This window comes from Pseudophryne corroboree, unplaced genomic scaffold (assembly GCF_028390025.1).
Source record: "Pseudophryne corroboree isolate aPseCor3 unplaced genomic scaffold, aPseCor3.hap2 scaffold_567, whole genome shotgun sequence".
In the NCBI taxonomy this organism is placed as follows: domain Eukaryota; kingdom Metazoa; phylum Chordata; class Amphibia; order Anura; family Myobatrachidae; genus Pseudophryne; species Pseudophryne corroboree.
Genome location: NW_026970166.1, coordinates 135261 through 148626, shown reverse-complemented (window position 1 = coordinate 148626; position 13366 = coordinate 135261). Strand labels below are relative to the sequence as shown.

General features: G+C 50.0%; 13 non-coding genes and 2 pseudogenes across 13 annotated transcripts; all 15 read left to right on the top strand.

The window, feature by feature from the left end:
- The first annotated feature begins 3203 nt into the window (after positions 1-3203).
- Positions 3204-3367, top strand: LOC135032980 (U1 spliceosomal RNA). The gene has a single exon (XR_010228426.1). It is a non-coding gene; the product is annotated as a U1 spliceosomal RNA (small nuclear RNA).
- A 152-nt stretch (positions 3368-3519) lies between these two features.
- LOC135033079 (U1 spliceosomal RNA) lies at positions 3520-3682 on the top strand. Its single transcript, XR_010228518.1, has one exon. It is a non-coding gene; the product is annotated as a U1 spliceosomal RNA (small nuclear RNA).
- A 671-nt stretch (positions 3683-4353) lies between these two features.
- On the top strand, positions 4354-4517 carry LOC135033021 (U1 spliceosomal RNA). Its single transcript, XR_010228465.1, has one exon. It is a non-coding gene; the product is annotated as a U1 spliceosomal RNA (small nuclear RNA).
- Positions 4518-4669: 152 nt separating this feature from the next.
- On the top strand, positions 4670-4833 carry LOC135033091 (U1 spliceosomal RNA). The gene has a single exon (XR_010228527.1). It is a non-coding gene; the product is annotated as a U1 spliceosomal RNA (small nuclear RNA).
- Positions 4834-5503: 670 nt separating this feature from the next.
- LOC135033030 (U1 spliceosomal RNA) lies at positions 5504-5667 on the top strand. The gene has a single exon (XR_010228474.1). It is a non-coding gene; the product is annotated as a U1 spliceosomal RNA (small nuclear RNA).
- Positions 5668-5819: 152 nt separating this feature from the next.
- LOC135033126 (U1 spliceosomal RNA) lies at positions 5820-5983 on the top strand. The gene has a single exon (XR_010228547.1). It is a non-coding gene; the product is annotated as a U1 spliceosomal RNA (small nuclear RNA).
- A 2425-nt stretch (positions 5984-8408) lies between these two features.
- LOC135033162 (U1 spliceosomal RNA) lies at positions 8409-8572 on the top strand. The gene has a single exon (XR_010228573.1). It is a non-coding gene; the product is annotated as a U1 spliceosomal RNA (small nuclear RNA).
- Positions 8573-8724: 152 nt separating this feature from the next.
- LOC135033063 (U1 spliceosomal RNA) lies at positions 8725-8866 on the top strand (annotated as a pseudogene).
- A 695-nt stretch (positions 8867-9561) lies between these two features.
- LOC135033191 (U1 spliceosomal RNA) lies at positions 9562-9725 on the top strand. The gene has a single exon (XR_010228600.1). It is a non-coding gene; the product is annotated as a U1 spliceosomal RNA (small nuclear RNA).
- Positions 9726-9877: 152 nt separating this feature from the next.
- LOC135033051 (U1 spliceosomal RNA) lies at positions 9878-10040 on the top strand. The gene has a single exon (XR_010228494.1). It is a non-coding gene; the product is annotated as a U1 spliceosomal RNA (small nuclear RNA).
- A 674-nt stretch (positions 10041-10714) lies between these two features.
- LOC135033190 (U1 spliceosomal RNA) lies at positions 10715-10878 on the top strand. Its single transcript, XR_010228599.1, has one exon. It is a non-coding gene; the product is annotated as a U1 spliceosomal RNA (small nuclear RNA).
- A 152-nt stretch (positions 10879-11030) lies between these two features.
- Positions 11031-11193, top strand: LOC135033050 (U1 spliceosomal RNA). The gene has a single exon (XR_010228493.1). It is a non-coding gene; the product is annotated as a U1 spliceosomal RNA (small nuclear RNA).
- A 674-nt stretch (positions 11194-11867) lies between these two features.
- LOC135033161 (U1 spliceosomal RNA) lies at positions 11868-12031 on the top strand. The gene has a single exon (XR_010228572.1). It is a non-coding gene; the product is annotated as a U1 spliceosomal RNA (small nuclear RNA).
- A 152-nt stretch (positions 12032-12183) lies between these two features.
- LOC135033100 (U1 spliceosomal RNA) lies at positions 12184-12319 on the top strand (annotated as a pseudogene).
- An 835-nt stretch (positions 12320-13154) lies between these two features.
- Positions 13155-13318, top strand: LOC135033090 (U1 spliceosomal RNA). The gene has a single exon (XR_010228526.1). It is a non-coding gene; the product is annotated as a U1 spliceosomal RNA (small nuclear RNA).
- The last annotated feature ends 48 nt before the right edge of the window (positions 13319-13366 follow it).

Below are 13366 nucleotides of genomic sequence, written 5' to 3'. Positions count from 1 at the left end.
ACCCTCCTTCGGTGTGGGGCTCATGTTGGCCATGCCCCAGCCCCTGAAGCATTCACGCTGATTTCTTGCAGCAGCTGGGCACTGTAACAGCTCAAGAGCTGCTCTGTAAGGCAAGTAAAAGGGTGTGGGCCCTGCAGCACTACCTGTAGTTTGCATTGTGCATTGGAAGGCACAAAGTAAGCAGACGGGAGAAGAAGTCAGGATAGTGCACAAGGGTATAGACGGGAGGGGCTCAAGAAAAAAGAAGTGGAAACAGACAGCAAACTAGGCTTCCAATGCACAATGCAAACTACAGGTAGTGCTGCAGGGCCCACACCCTTTTACTTGCCTTACAGAGCAGCTCTGGAGCTGTTTAATCACTCAATTGGATTTTTCTGCCAGCATAATTTTTCTCTTACGTCCTAGAGGATGCTGGGGATTCCGTAAGGACCATGGGGGATAGACGGGCTCCGCAGGAGACATGGGCACTTTAAGAAAGACTTTAGATCTGGGTGTGCACTGGCTCCTCCCTCTATGCCCCTCCTCCAGACCTCAGTTTACTACTGTGCCCAGAGGAGACTGGGTGCTTTTCAGGGAGCTCTCCTGAGTTTCCTGACAGAAAGTATATTTGTTAGATTTTTTTATTTTCAGGGAGCCTGCTGGCAACAGACTCCCTGCATCGAGGGGCGGAGGGGAGAGATGCACACCTACTTCTGTGAGTTGATAGGCTCTGCTTCTTAGGCTACTGTACAGCATTAGCTCCAGAGGGATCGGTACGCAGGTCTCACCCTCGCCATCCGTCCCAGAGCCGCGCCGCCGTCCCCCTCGCAGAGCCGGAAGATAGAAGCCGGGTGAGTATGAGAAGAAAAGAAGACTTCAGAGGCGGCGGAAGACTTCATGATCTTCACTGAGGTAACGCACAGCAGTAAAGCTGTGCTCCATTGCTCCAATACACCTCACACACGGCAGTCAGTGTAAGGGTGAAGGGCGCAGGGGGGACGCCCTGGGCAGCAATATAGACCTCTCTTTGGCAAAATAAATATATATGCAGCTAGGCACTGTATATATATATATAAGAGCCCCCGCCATTTTTTTACTATATTTGAGCGGGACAGAAGCCCGTCGCTGAGGGGGTGGGGCTTCTCCCTCAGCACTCACCAGCGCCATTTTCTCCACAGCACCGCTGAGGGGAAGCTCCACGGACTCTCCCCTGCTTATACCACGGTAGAAAGAGGGTCTTAAAGAAGAGGGGGGCACATAATTAGGCGCATATATATATGGAAATACAGCGCTACTGGGTAAACATAAAATTATTGTGTTTTTTTCCTGGGTCATATAGCGCTGGGGTGTGTGCTGGCATACTCTCTCTCTCTGTCTCTCCAAAGGGCCTTGTTGGGGAACTGTCCTCAGATAAGAGGATTCCCTGAGTGTATGGTGTGTCGGTACACGTGTGTCGACATGTCTGAGGTAGAAGGCTCTCCTAGAGAGGAGCAGGAGCAAATTAATGTGGTGTCTCCATCGACAACGCCGACACCTGACTGGATGGATATGTGGAATGTTTTAAGTGCTAATGTAAACTTATTACACAAGAGATTAGACAAAGCTGAAGCTAGGGAACAGTCAGGGAGTCAACCCATGCCTGTCCCTATGTCGCAGGGACCTTCGGGGTCTCAAAAGCGCCCACTATCCCAAATAGTTGACACAGATACCGACACAGATTCTGACTCCAGTGTCGACTACGATGATGCAAAGTTACAGCCAAAATTGGCTAAATGTATTCGATATATGATTATTGCAATAAAAGATGTTTTGCACATCACAGAGTCCCCTGTCCCTGAAACGAGGGTACACATGTATAAGGGAAAGAAACCTGAGATAACCTTTCCCTCCTCACATGAGTTGAACGAATTATGTGAAAAAGCTTGGGAATCTCCAGACAAAAAGCTGCAGATTCCCAAAAGGATTCTTATGGCGTATCCTTTCCCGCCAATGGACAGGATACGGTGGGAATCCTCCCCTAGGGTGGATAAAGCATTGACACGCTTATCCAAAAAGGTAGCGCTGCCATCCCAGGATACGGCTACCATCAGGGACCCTGCTGACCGCAAGCAGGAGGTTACCCTAAAGTCCATTTACACACATTCTGGTACCTTACTCAGACCGGCAATTGCGTCGGCCGGGGTTGTAGCGCGGTGGCAGCATGGACAGATACCTTATCAGCAGAGATTGAGACCCTAGATTAGGATGCTATGTTATTGACCATAGGGCATATAAAAGATGCTGTCCTATATATGAGAGATGCTCAAAGTGACATTAGTCTACTGGGTTCTAGAATAAACGCTATGTCGATTTCTGCTAGACGAGTCCTATGGACCCGGCAATGGACAGGTGATGCCGACTCAAAAAGGCATATGGAGGTTTTACCTTACAGGGGTGAGGAATTGTTTGGGGAAGGTCTCTCGGACCTAGTCTCCACAGCTACAGCTGGTAAATCAAATTTTTTGCCTTATATTCCCTCACAGCCTAAGAAAGCACCACATTATCAAATACAGTCCTTTCGATCACAGAGAAACAAGAAAGTACGAGGTGCGTCCTTTCTTGCCAGAGGTAAGGGCAGAGGGAAGAAGCTGCACAACACAGCTAGTTCCCAGGAACAGAAGTCCTCCCCGGCCTCTACAAAATCCACCGCATGACGCTGGGGCTCTGCTAAAGGAGTCCGCCCAGTTGGGGGCACGTCTTCGAGTTTTCAGCCACATCTGGGTTCATTCGCAGGTGGATCCCTAGGCAATAGAAATTGTTTCTCAGGGTTACAAGCTGAAATTCGAAGAGGTGCCTCCTCGCCGGTTTTTCAAATCGGCCCTACCATCTTCTCCCCAGGAAAGGGAGATAGTGTTAAATGCAATTCACAAATTGTATCTTCAACATATGCAGATGAGGGTTCCAGCCAACTTTGGCCCACTGCTTGGATGACATCACCGTATGCAAATCCGTCTTCTGCAGACCTTCTCCCAGGAATGCTTGTACTAGTTGTTGCATTTGGTTTGTTGTTTGGGCGTGCTTCAGTATTAGGCAGCCTTCTGCCCTCCCATGTTCATCTGAAAATATGTGTTCTCCCGGCAGTTGTTGTCCCCAGATGAGAGTTCCCTTGTGCTGCCTCAGTTGAATCTCCTTTACTTGACAGAGATGTGCATGAGCAGCGGCCCTCCCCAGCCCTATCTCAAATCATACTTATTTTGCATAGGAGATACCATGGTCATAAAGATTGTTCTCCCAGGGTGAGGTTCATTCATTGCATTCTGGGTATGCTGACCCCTGTGATTTCCCCAAATGTGGGAAACTCAACTGCATTATTTGTGGTAGTGGGGGACTGTGTTTGTGTTTTCCTCTGGTCAGCTCTGGTAAAAGTCAGATTTCTTTGTCTCAGATCTTCCTCTAGCCTTGTTCTTCTTTCGAGAGTTCCATTGTGCTGCCTCAGTTTGACCTCCTTCACTTGACAGGGGGGTACCCGAGCAGCGACCCTCCCCAGCTCTAGCCCAACTCCTACATACCTGCCAGGTGAGATACTATGATCATGAAGGTGCTTCTCCCAGGGCAAGGCTCACCCATTGCACTCTGGGTGTGCTGCTCCTGCGATTTCCCCAAATGTGGGAAACTTGACTGCATAATTTGTGTTTCCCCTGGTCGGCTCTCGTATAATTCAGATCTCTTTGTCTCAGGTCTCTCTCCAGCCTAGTTTGCTGTCTGTTTCCACTTCTGTTTTCTTGAGCCGCTCCCTTCTATGCCCTTGCGCACTATCCTGACTTCTCCCGTCTGCTTACTTTGTGCCTTCCAACGCACAATGCGAACTACAGGTAGTGCTGCAGGGCCCACACCCTTTTACTTGCCGTACAGAGCAGCTCTGGAGCTGTTACAGTGCCCAGCTGCTGCAAGAAATCAGCTTGAATGCTTCAGGGGCTGGGGCATAGCCAACATGAGCCCCACACCGAAGGAGGGTGGAGGTATTTAATGCGAACTAGGGGTCATCCAAGCACCGCAAAAGGCCGCCATGCCCTGCATAACCCTTTTCTCTTTTCATATGCAGATGAGGGTTCCAGCCAACTTTGGCCCACTGCTTGGATGACATCACCGTATGCAAATCCGTCTTCTGCAGACCTTCTCCCAGGAATGCTTTTACTAGTTGTTACATTTGGTTTGTTGTTTGGGGGTGCTTCAGTATTAGGCAGCCTTCTGCCCTCCCATGTTCATCTGAAAATATGTGTTCTCCCTGCAGTTGTTGTCCCCAGATGAGAGTTCCCTTGTGCTGCCTCAGTTGAATCTCCTTTACTTGACAGAGATGTGCCTGAGCAGCGGCCCTCCCCAGCCCTATCCCAAATCATACTTATTTTGCATAGAAGTTTCCATGGTCATGAAGATTGTTCTCCCAGGGTGAGGTTCATTCATTGCATTCTGGGTATGCTGACCCCTGTGATTTCCCCAAATGTGGGAAACTCGACTGCATTAATTGTGGTAGTGGGGGACTGTGTTTGTGCTTTCCTCTGGTCAGCTCTGGAAAAAGACAGATTTCTTTGTCTCAGATCTTCCTCTAGCCTTGTTCTTTTTTCGAGAGTTTCCTTGTGCTGCCTCAGTTGGATCTCCTTCACTTGACAGGGGGGTGCCCGAGCAGCGACCCTCCCCATCTCTAGCCCAACTCCTACTTACCTGCCAGGTGAGATACTATGATCAGGAAGGTGCTTCTCCCAGGGCAAGGCTCACCCATTGCACTCTGGGTGTGCTGCTCCTACGATTTCCCCAAATGTGGGACACTTGACTGCATAATTTGTGTTTCCTCTAGTCGGCTACTCGTATAATTCAGATCTCTTTGTCTCAGGTCTCTCTCCAGCCTAGTTTGCTGTCTGTTTCCACTTCTCTTTTCTTGAGCCGCTGCCTTCTATGCCCTTGTGCACTCTCCTGACTTCTCCTGTCTGCTTACTTTGTGCCTTCCAACGCACAATGCAAACTACAGGTAGTGCTGCAGGGCCCACACCCTTTTACTTGCCTTTCAGAGCAGCTCTGGAGCTGTTACAGTGCCCAGCTGCTGCAAGAAATCAGCTTGAATGCTTCAGGGGCTGGGGCATAGCCAACATGAGCCCCACACCGACGGAGGGTGGAGGTGTTTAATGCGAACTAAGGGTCATCCAAGCGCCGCAAAAGGCCGCCATGCCCTGCATACCCCTTTTCTCTTTTCATATGCAGATGAGGGTTCCAGCCAACTTTGGCCCACTGCTTGGATGACATCACCGTATGCAAATCCGTCTTCTGCAGACCTTCCCCCAGGAATGCTTGTACTAGTTGTTGCATTTGGTTTGTTGTTTGGGGTGCTTCAGTATTAGGCAGCCTTCAGCTCTCCCATGTTCATCTGAAAATATGTGTTCTCCCTGCAGTTGTTGTCCCCAGATGAGAGTTCCCTTGTGCTGCCTCAGTTGAATCTCCTTTACTTGAAAGAGATGTGCCTGAGCAGCGGCCCTCCCCAGCCCTATCCCAAATCATACTTATTTTGCATAGGAGATACCATGGTCATGAAGATTGTTCTCCCAGGGTGAGGTTCATTCATTGCATTCTGGGTATGCTGACCCCTGTGATTTCCCCAAATGTGGGAAACTCGACTGCATTATTTGTGGTAGTGGGGGACTGTGTTTGTGCTTTCCTCTGGTCAGCTCTGGTAAAAGTCAGATTTCTTTGTCTCAGATCTTCCTCTAGCCTTGTTCTTTTTTTGAGAGTTTCCTTGTGCTGCCTCAGTTGGATCTCCTTCACTTGACAGGGGGGTGCCCGAGCAGCGACCCTCCCCAGCTCAAGCCCAACTCCTACTTACCTGCCAAGTGAGATACTATGATCAGGAAGGTGCTTCTACCAGGGCAAGGCTCACCCATTGCACTCTGGGTGTGCTGCTCCTACGATTTCCCCAAATGTGGGACACTTGACTGCATAATTTGTGTTTCCTCTGGTCGGCTACTCGTATAATTCAGATCTCTTTGTCTCAGGTCTCTCTCCAGCCTAGTTTGCTGTCTGTTTCCACTTCTCTTTTCTTGAGCCCCTGCCTTCTATGCCCTTGTGCACTCTCCTGACTTCTCCTGTCTGCTTACTTTGTGCCTTCCAACGCACAATGCAAACTACAGGTAGTGCTGCAGGGCCAACACCCTTTTACTTGCCTTACAGAGCAGCTCTGGAGCTGTTACAGTGCCCAGCTGCTGCAAGAAATCAGCTTGAATGCTTCAGGGGCTGGGGCATAGCCAACATGAGCAGCAAGATGCAGCACTGGACTATTAGTAATGTACTGTTGTATGCTGAGCACCACAATGCAGCACAAGACAATGAGCAGTGATACTGAGCACTGATGAGGATACTACTGAGAACTGACACTGAGCAGGAGAGACACACTACTAGTATTACTGAGCAGCAATAAGTAACCACTGATACTGGGCACTGATATTGAGATTTCCACTGAGAGAACATAGCCACGTCCTCTCCGCTCTCTCTTCAATGCACGAGTAAAAATGGCGGCAACGCGCAGCTCTTTATATGGAATCCGAATCTCGCGAGAATCTGACAGCGGGATGATGACATTTTCCCTTGTTCAGGTTTTCATAGTCAGGCGGGAACAACCGAGCCTGCCACGGACCAGTGTAAACCACGTGGAGTTCGTCGGGAATTCGGTTCTCGGAGAACCGAACCCGCTCCTCTATATATACTATATTACTATGTTACTGTAGTATACAGAACACCACAATGCAATGAGCAGTGATAGTGAGCACTGATGAGGATACTAGAACTGACACTGAGCAGCAAGATGCAGCACTGGACTATTAGTAATGTACTGTAGTATGCTGAGCACCACAATGCAGCACAAGACAATGAGCAGTGATACTGAGCACTGATGAGGATACTACTGAGAACTGACACTGAGCAGGAGAGACACACTACTAGTATTACTGAGCAGCAATAAGTAACCACTGATACTGAGCACTGATATTGAGATTTCCACTGAGAGAACATAGCCACGTCCTCTCCGCTCTCTCTTCAATGCACGAGTAAAAATGGCAGCAACGCGCAGCTCTTTATATGGAATCCGAATATCACGAGAATCTGACAGCGGGATGATGACATTTTCCCTTGTTCAGGTTTTCCGAGTCAGGCAGGAACAACCGAGCCTGCCTCGGACCAGTGTAAACCACGTGGAGTTCGTGGGGAATTCGGTTCTCGGAGAACCGAACCCGCTCCTCTCTACCTTATACCCATCAATTGTTTTTATTTTCAATCTAAGCCCCTGCAGTTTTCTGTAAGCATCTGCTTCGCTATGATGATCAACAAGTCACAAGGGCAAACACTCAGGGCTTGAGGCGTAGATCTTAGGACCAGCTGCTACAAGCATGGCAGAGGTGTCACTATCACTGGTGACACCCAGAAAGGTAGCGAGGGAGATTGTAATGCAGTGCGCGCAGATAAACAGCGCAATGGTAAAAAGGAGGCATGGTTTCATAGGTAGGGGCGTGGCCTGGTGGCCTGAATCTACATTTTGTTGCTCCGGGTGTCCCGGGGGTTGGGGGCTGCACCCGGGGACTAGTGTGTGAGCTGTGCTGGCTCCTGCACAGTGACAGGGCATGGCCACCCAGCATGACGCCTCCCTTCTTGACCATGCTGTAATTGCAGTCGCACTGCAGTTCAGCGTGATCATAAAAAATGGTGTAGGCTCCTGCTGGTGCAGGCTGTAGAGAAAAGCTGCTGTGACCACGCCCCCTGTGTCTCCTCCGTTGCAGACCCCATTTTGAAGCCTTGCCCCCGGACTAAGAGAAAAGTATGCCCTTGCGCACTATCCTGACTTCTCCTCCCGTCTGCTTAATTTGTGCCTTCCAACGCACAATGCGAACAACAGGTGGTGCTGCAGGGCCCACACCCTTTTACTTGCCTTACAGAACAGCTCTGGAGCTGTTACAGTGCCCAGCTGCTGCAAGAAATCAGCTTGAATGCTTCAGGGGATGGGGCATGGCCAACATGAGCCCCACACCAAAGGAGGGTGGGGGTGTTTAATGCGAACTAGGGGTCATCCAAGCACTGCAAAAGGCCGCCATGCCCTGCATGCCCCTTTTCTCTTTTCATATGCAGATGAGGGTTCCAGTCAACTTTGGCCCACTGCTTGGATAACATCACCGTATGCAAATCCGTCTGCTGCAGACCTTCCCCAAGAAGTGCTTGTACTAGTTGTTGCATATGGTTTGATATTTGATGGTGCTTCAGTATTAGGCAGCCTTCCGCCCTCCCATGTTCATCTGAAAAGATGTGGTCTCCCTGCAGTTGTTGTCCCCAGATGAGAGTTCCCTTGTGCTGCCTCAGTTGAATCTCCTTTACTTGACAGAGATGTGCCTGAGCAGCGGCCCTCACCAGCCCTATCCCAAATCATACTTATTTTGCATAGGAGATACCATGGTCATGAAGATTGTTCTCCCAGGGTGAGGTTCATTCATTGCATTCTGGGTATGCTGACCCCTGTGATTTTCCCAAATGTGGGAAACTCGACTGCATTATTTGTGGTAGTGGGGGACTGTGTTTGTGCTTTCCTCTGGTCAGCTCTGGTAAAAGTCAGATTTCTTTGTCTCAGATCTTCCTCTAGCCTTGTTCTTCTTTCGAGAGTTCCCTTGTGCTGCCTCAGTTGGATCTCTTTCACTTGACAGGGGGGTGCCCGAACAGCGACCCTCCCCAGCTCTAGCCCAACTCCTACTTACCTGCCAGGTGAGATACTATGATCATGAAGGTGCTTCTCCCAGGGCAAGGCTCACCCATTGCACTCTGGGTGTGCTGCCCCTGCGATTTCCCCAAATGTGGGAAACTTGACTGCATAATTTGTGTTTCCCCTGGTCGGCTCTCGTATAATTTAGATCTCTTTGTCTCAGGTCTCTCTCCAGCCTAGTTTGCTGTCTGTTTCCACTTCTCTTTTCTTCAACCGCTCCCTTCTATACCCTTGTGCACTATCCTGACTTCTCCTCCCGTCTGCTTACTTTGTGCCTTCCAATGCACAATGCAAACTACAGGTAGTGCTGCAGGGCCCACACCCTTTTACTTGCCTTACAGAGCAGCTCTGGAGCTGTTACAGTGCCCAGCTGCTGCAAGAAATCAGCTTGAATGCTTCAGGGGATGGGGCATGGCCAACATGAGCCCCACACCAAAGGAGGGTGGAGGTGTTTAATGCGAACTAGGGGTCATCCAAGCACCACAAAAGGCCGCCATGCCCTGCACGCCCCTTTTCTCTTTTCATATGCAGATGAGGGTTGAAGCCAACTTTGACCCACTGCTTGGATGACATCACCGTATGCAAATCCGTCTTCTGCAGAACTTCCCCCAGGAATGCTTGCACTAGTTGTTGCATTTGGTTTGTTGTTTGGGGGTGCTTCAGTATTAGGCAGCCTTCTGCCCTCCCATGTTCATCTGAAAATATGTGTTCTCCCTGCAGTTGTTGTCCCCAGATGAGAGTTCCCTTGTGCTGCCTCAGTTGAATCTCCTTTACTTGACAGAGATGTGCATGAGCAGCGGCCCTCCCCAGCCCTATTCCAAATCATACTTATTTTGCATAGGAGATACCATGGTCATGAAGATTGTTCTCCCAGGGTGAGGTTCATTCATTGCATTTTGGGTATGCTGACCCCTGTGATTTCCCCAAATGTGGGAAACTTGACTGCATTATTTGTGGTAGTGGGGGACTGTGTTTGTGCTTTCCTCTGGTCAGCTCTGGTAAAAGTCAGATTTCTTTGTCTCAGATTTTCCTCTAGCCTTGTTCTTCTTTCGAGAGTTCCATTGTGCTGCCTCAGTTGGATCTCCTTCACTTGACAGGGGGGTGCCCGAGCAGCGACCCTCCCCAGCTCTAGCCCAACTCCTACTTACCTGCCAGGTGAGATACTATGATCATGAAGGTGCTTCTCCCAGGGCAAGGCTCACCCATTGCACTCTGGGTGTGCTGCCCCTGCGATTTCCCCAAATGTGGGAAACTTGACTGCATAATTTGTGTTTCCCCTGGTCGGCTCTCGTATAATTCAGATCTATTTGTCTCAGGTCTCTCTCCAGCCTAGTTTGCTGTCTGTTTCCACTTCTCTTTTCTTCAGCCGCTCCCTTCTATACCCTTGTGCACTATCCTGACTTCTCCTCCCGTCTGCTTACTTTGTGCCTTCCAATGCACAATGCAAACTACAGGTAGTGCTGCAGGGCCCACACCCTTTTACTTGCCTTACAGAGCAGCTCTGGAGCTGTTACAGTGCCCAGCTGCTGCAAGAAATCAGCTTGAATGCTTCAGGGGATGGGGCATGGCCAACATGAGCCCCACACCAAAGGAGGGGGGAGGTGTTTAATGCGAACTAGGGGTCATCCAAGCACTGCAAAAGGCCGCCATGCCCTGCATGCCCCTTTTCTCTTTTCATATGCAGATGAGGGTTCCAGTCAACTTTGGCCCACTGCTTGGATAACATCACCGTATGCAAATCCGTCTGCTGCAGACCTTCCCCCAGGAGTGCTTGTACTAGTTGTTGCATATGGTTTGATATTTGATGGTGCTTCAGTATTAGGCAGCCTTCCGCCCTCCCATGTTCATCTGAAAAGATGTGGTCTCCCTGCAGTTGTTGTCCCCAGATGAGAGTTCCCTTGTGCTGCCTCAGTTGAATCTCCTTTACTTGACAGAGATGTGCATGAGCAGCGGCCCTCCCCAGCCCTATTCCAAATCATACTTATTTTGCATAGGAGATACCATGGTCATGAAGATTGTTCTCCCAGGGTGAGGTTCATTCATTGCATTTTGGGTATGCTGACCCCTGTGATTTCCCCAAATGTGGGAAACTTGACTGCATTATTTGTGGTAGTGGGGGACTGTGTTTGTGCTTTCCTCTGGTCAGCTCTGGTAAAAGTCAGATTTCTTTGTCTCAGATTTTCCTCAAGCCTTGTTCTTCTTTCGAGAGTTCCATTGTGCTGCCTCAGTTGGATCTCCTTCACTTGACAGGGGGGTACCCGAGCAGCGACCCTCCCCAGCTCTAGCCCAACTCCTACTTACCTGCCAGGTGAGATACTATGATCATGAAGGTGCTTCTCCCAGGGCAAGGCTCACCCATTGCACTCTGGGTGTGCTGCCCCTGCGATTTCCCCAAATGTGGGAAACTTGACTGCATAATTTGTGTTTCCCCTGGTCGGCTCTCGTATAATTCAGATCTATTTGTCTCAGGTCTCTCTCCAGCCTAGTTTGCTGTCTGTTTCCACTTCTCTTTTCTTCAGCCGCTCCCTTCTATACCCTTGTGCACTATCCTGACTTCTCCTCCCGTCTGCTTACTTTGTGCCTTCCAATGCACAATGCAAACTACAGGTAGTGCTGCAGGGCCCACACCCTTTTACTTGCCTTACAGAGCAGCTCTGGAGCTGTTACAGTGCCCAGCTGCTGCAAGAAATCAGCTTGAATGCTTCAGGGGATGGGGCATGGCCAACATGAGCCCCACACCAAAGGAGGGGGGAGGTGTTTAATGCGAACTAGGGGTCATCCAAGCACTGCAAAAGGCCGCCATGCCCTGCATGCCCCTTTTCTCTTTTCATATGCAGATGAGGGTTCCAGTCAACTTTGGCCCACTGCTTGGATAACATCACCGTATGCAAATCCGTCTGCTGCAGACCTTCCCCCAGGAGTGCTTGTACTAGTTGTTGCATATGGTTTGATATTTGATGGTGCTTCAGTATTAGGCAGCCTTCCGCCCTCCCATGTTCATCTGAAAAGATGTGGTCTCCCTGCAGTTGTTGTCCCCAGATGAGAGTTCACTTGTGCTGCCTCAGTTGAATCTCCTTTACTTGACAGAGATGTGCCTGAGCAGCTGCCCTCACCAGCCCTATCCCAAATCATACTTATTTTGCATAGGAGATACCATGGTCATGAAGATTGTTCTCCCAGGGTGAGGTTCATTCATTGCATTCTGGGTATGCTGACCCCTGTGATTTTCCCAAATGTGGGAAACTCGACTGCATTATTTGTGGTAGTGGGGGACTGTGTTTGTGCTTTCCTCTGGTCAGCTCTGGTAAAAGTCAGATTTCTTTGTCTCAGATCTTCCTCTAGCCTTGTTCTTCTTTCGAGAGTTCCCTGGTGCTGCCTCAGTTGGATCTCCTTCACTTCACAGGGGGGAACCCGAGCAGCGACCCTCCCCAGCTCTAGCCCAACTCCTACTTACCTGCCAGGTGAGATACTATGATCATGAAGGTGCTTCTCCCAGGGCAAGGCTCAACCATTGCACTCTGGGTGTGCTGCTCCTGCGATTTCCCCAAATGTGGGAAACTTGACTGCATAATTTGTGTTTCCCCTCGTCGGCTCTCGTATAATTCAGATCTCTTTGTCTCAGGTCTCTCTCCAGCCTAGTTTGCTGTCTGTTTCCACTTCTCTTTTCTTCAGCCGCTCCCTTCTATACCCTTGTGCACTATCCTGACTTCTCCTCCCGTCTGCTTACTTTGTGCCTTCCAATGCACAATGCAAACTACAGGTAGTGCTGCAGGGCCCACACCCTTTTACTTGCCTTACAGAGCAGCTCTGGAGCTGTTACAGTGCCCAGCTGCTGCAAGAAATCAGCTTGAATGCTTCAGGGGCTGGGGCATAGCCAACATGAGCCCCACACCAAAGGAGGGTGGAGGTGTTTAATGCAAACTAGGGGTCAGCCAAGCGCCGCAAAAGGCCACCATGCCCTGCACGCCCCTTTTCTCTTTTCATATGCAGACGAGGGTTGAAGCCAACTTTGACCCACTGCTTGGATGACATCACCATATGCAAATCCATCTGCGGCAGGCCTTCCCCCAGGAATGCTTGCACTAGTTGTTGCATTTGGTTTGTTGTTTGGGGGTGCTTCAGTATTAGGCAGCCTTCTGCCCTCCCATGTTCATCTTCAGGGGATGGGGCATGGCCAACATGAGCCCCACACCAAAGGAGGGTGGAGGTGTTTAATGCGAACTAGGGGTCATCCAAGCACCGCAAAAGGCCGCCATGCCCTGCACGCCCCTTTTCTCTTTTCATATGCAGATGAGGGTTGAAGCCAACTTTGACCCACTGCTTGGATGACATCACCGTATGCAAATCCGTCTTCTGCAGAACTTCACTTGACAGGGGGGTGCCCGAGCAGCGACCCTCCCCATCTCTAGCCCAACTCCTACTTACCTGCCAGGTGAGATACTATGATCAGGAAGGTGCTTCTCCCAGGGCAAGGCTCACCCATTGCACTCTGGGTGTGCTGCTCCTACGATTTCCCCAAATGTGGGACACTTGACTGCATAATTTGTGTTTCCTCTAGTCGGCTACTCGTATAATTCAGATCTCTTTGTCTCAGGTCTCTCTCCAGCCTAGTTTGCTGTCTGTTTCCAC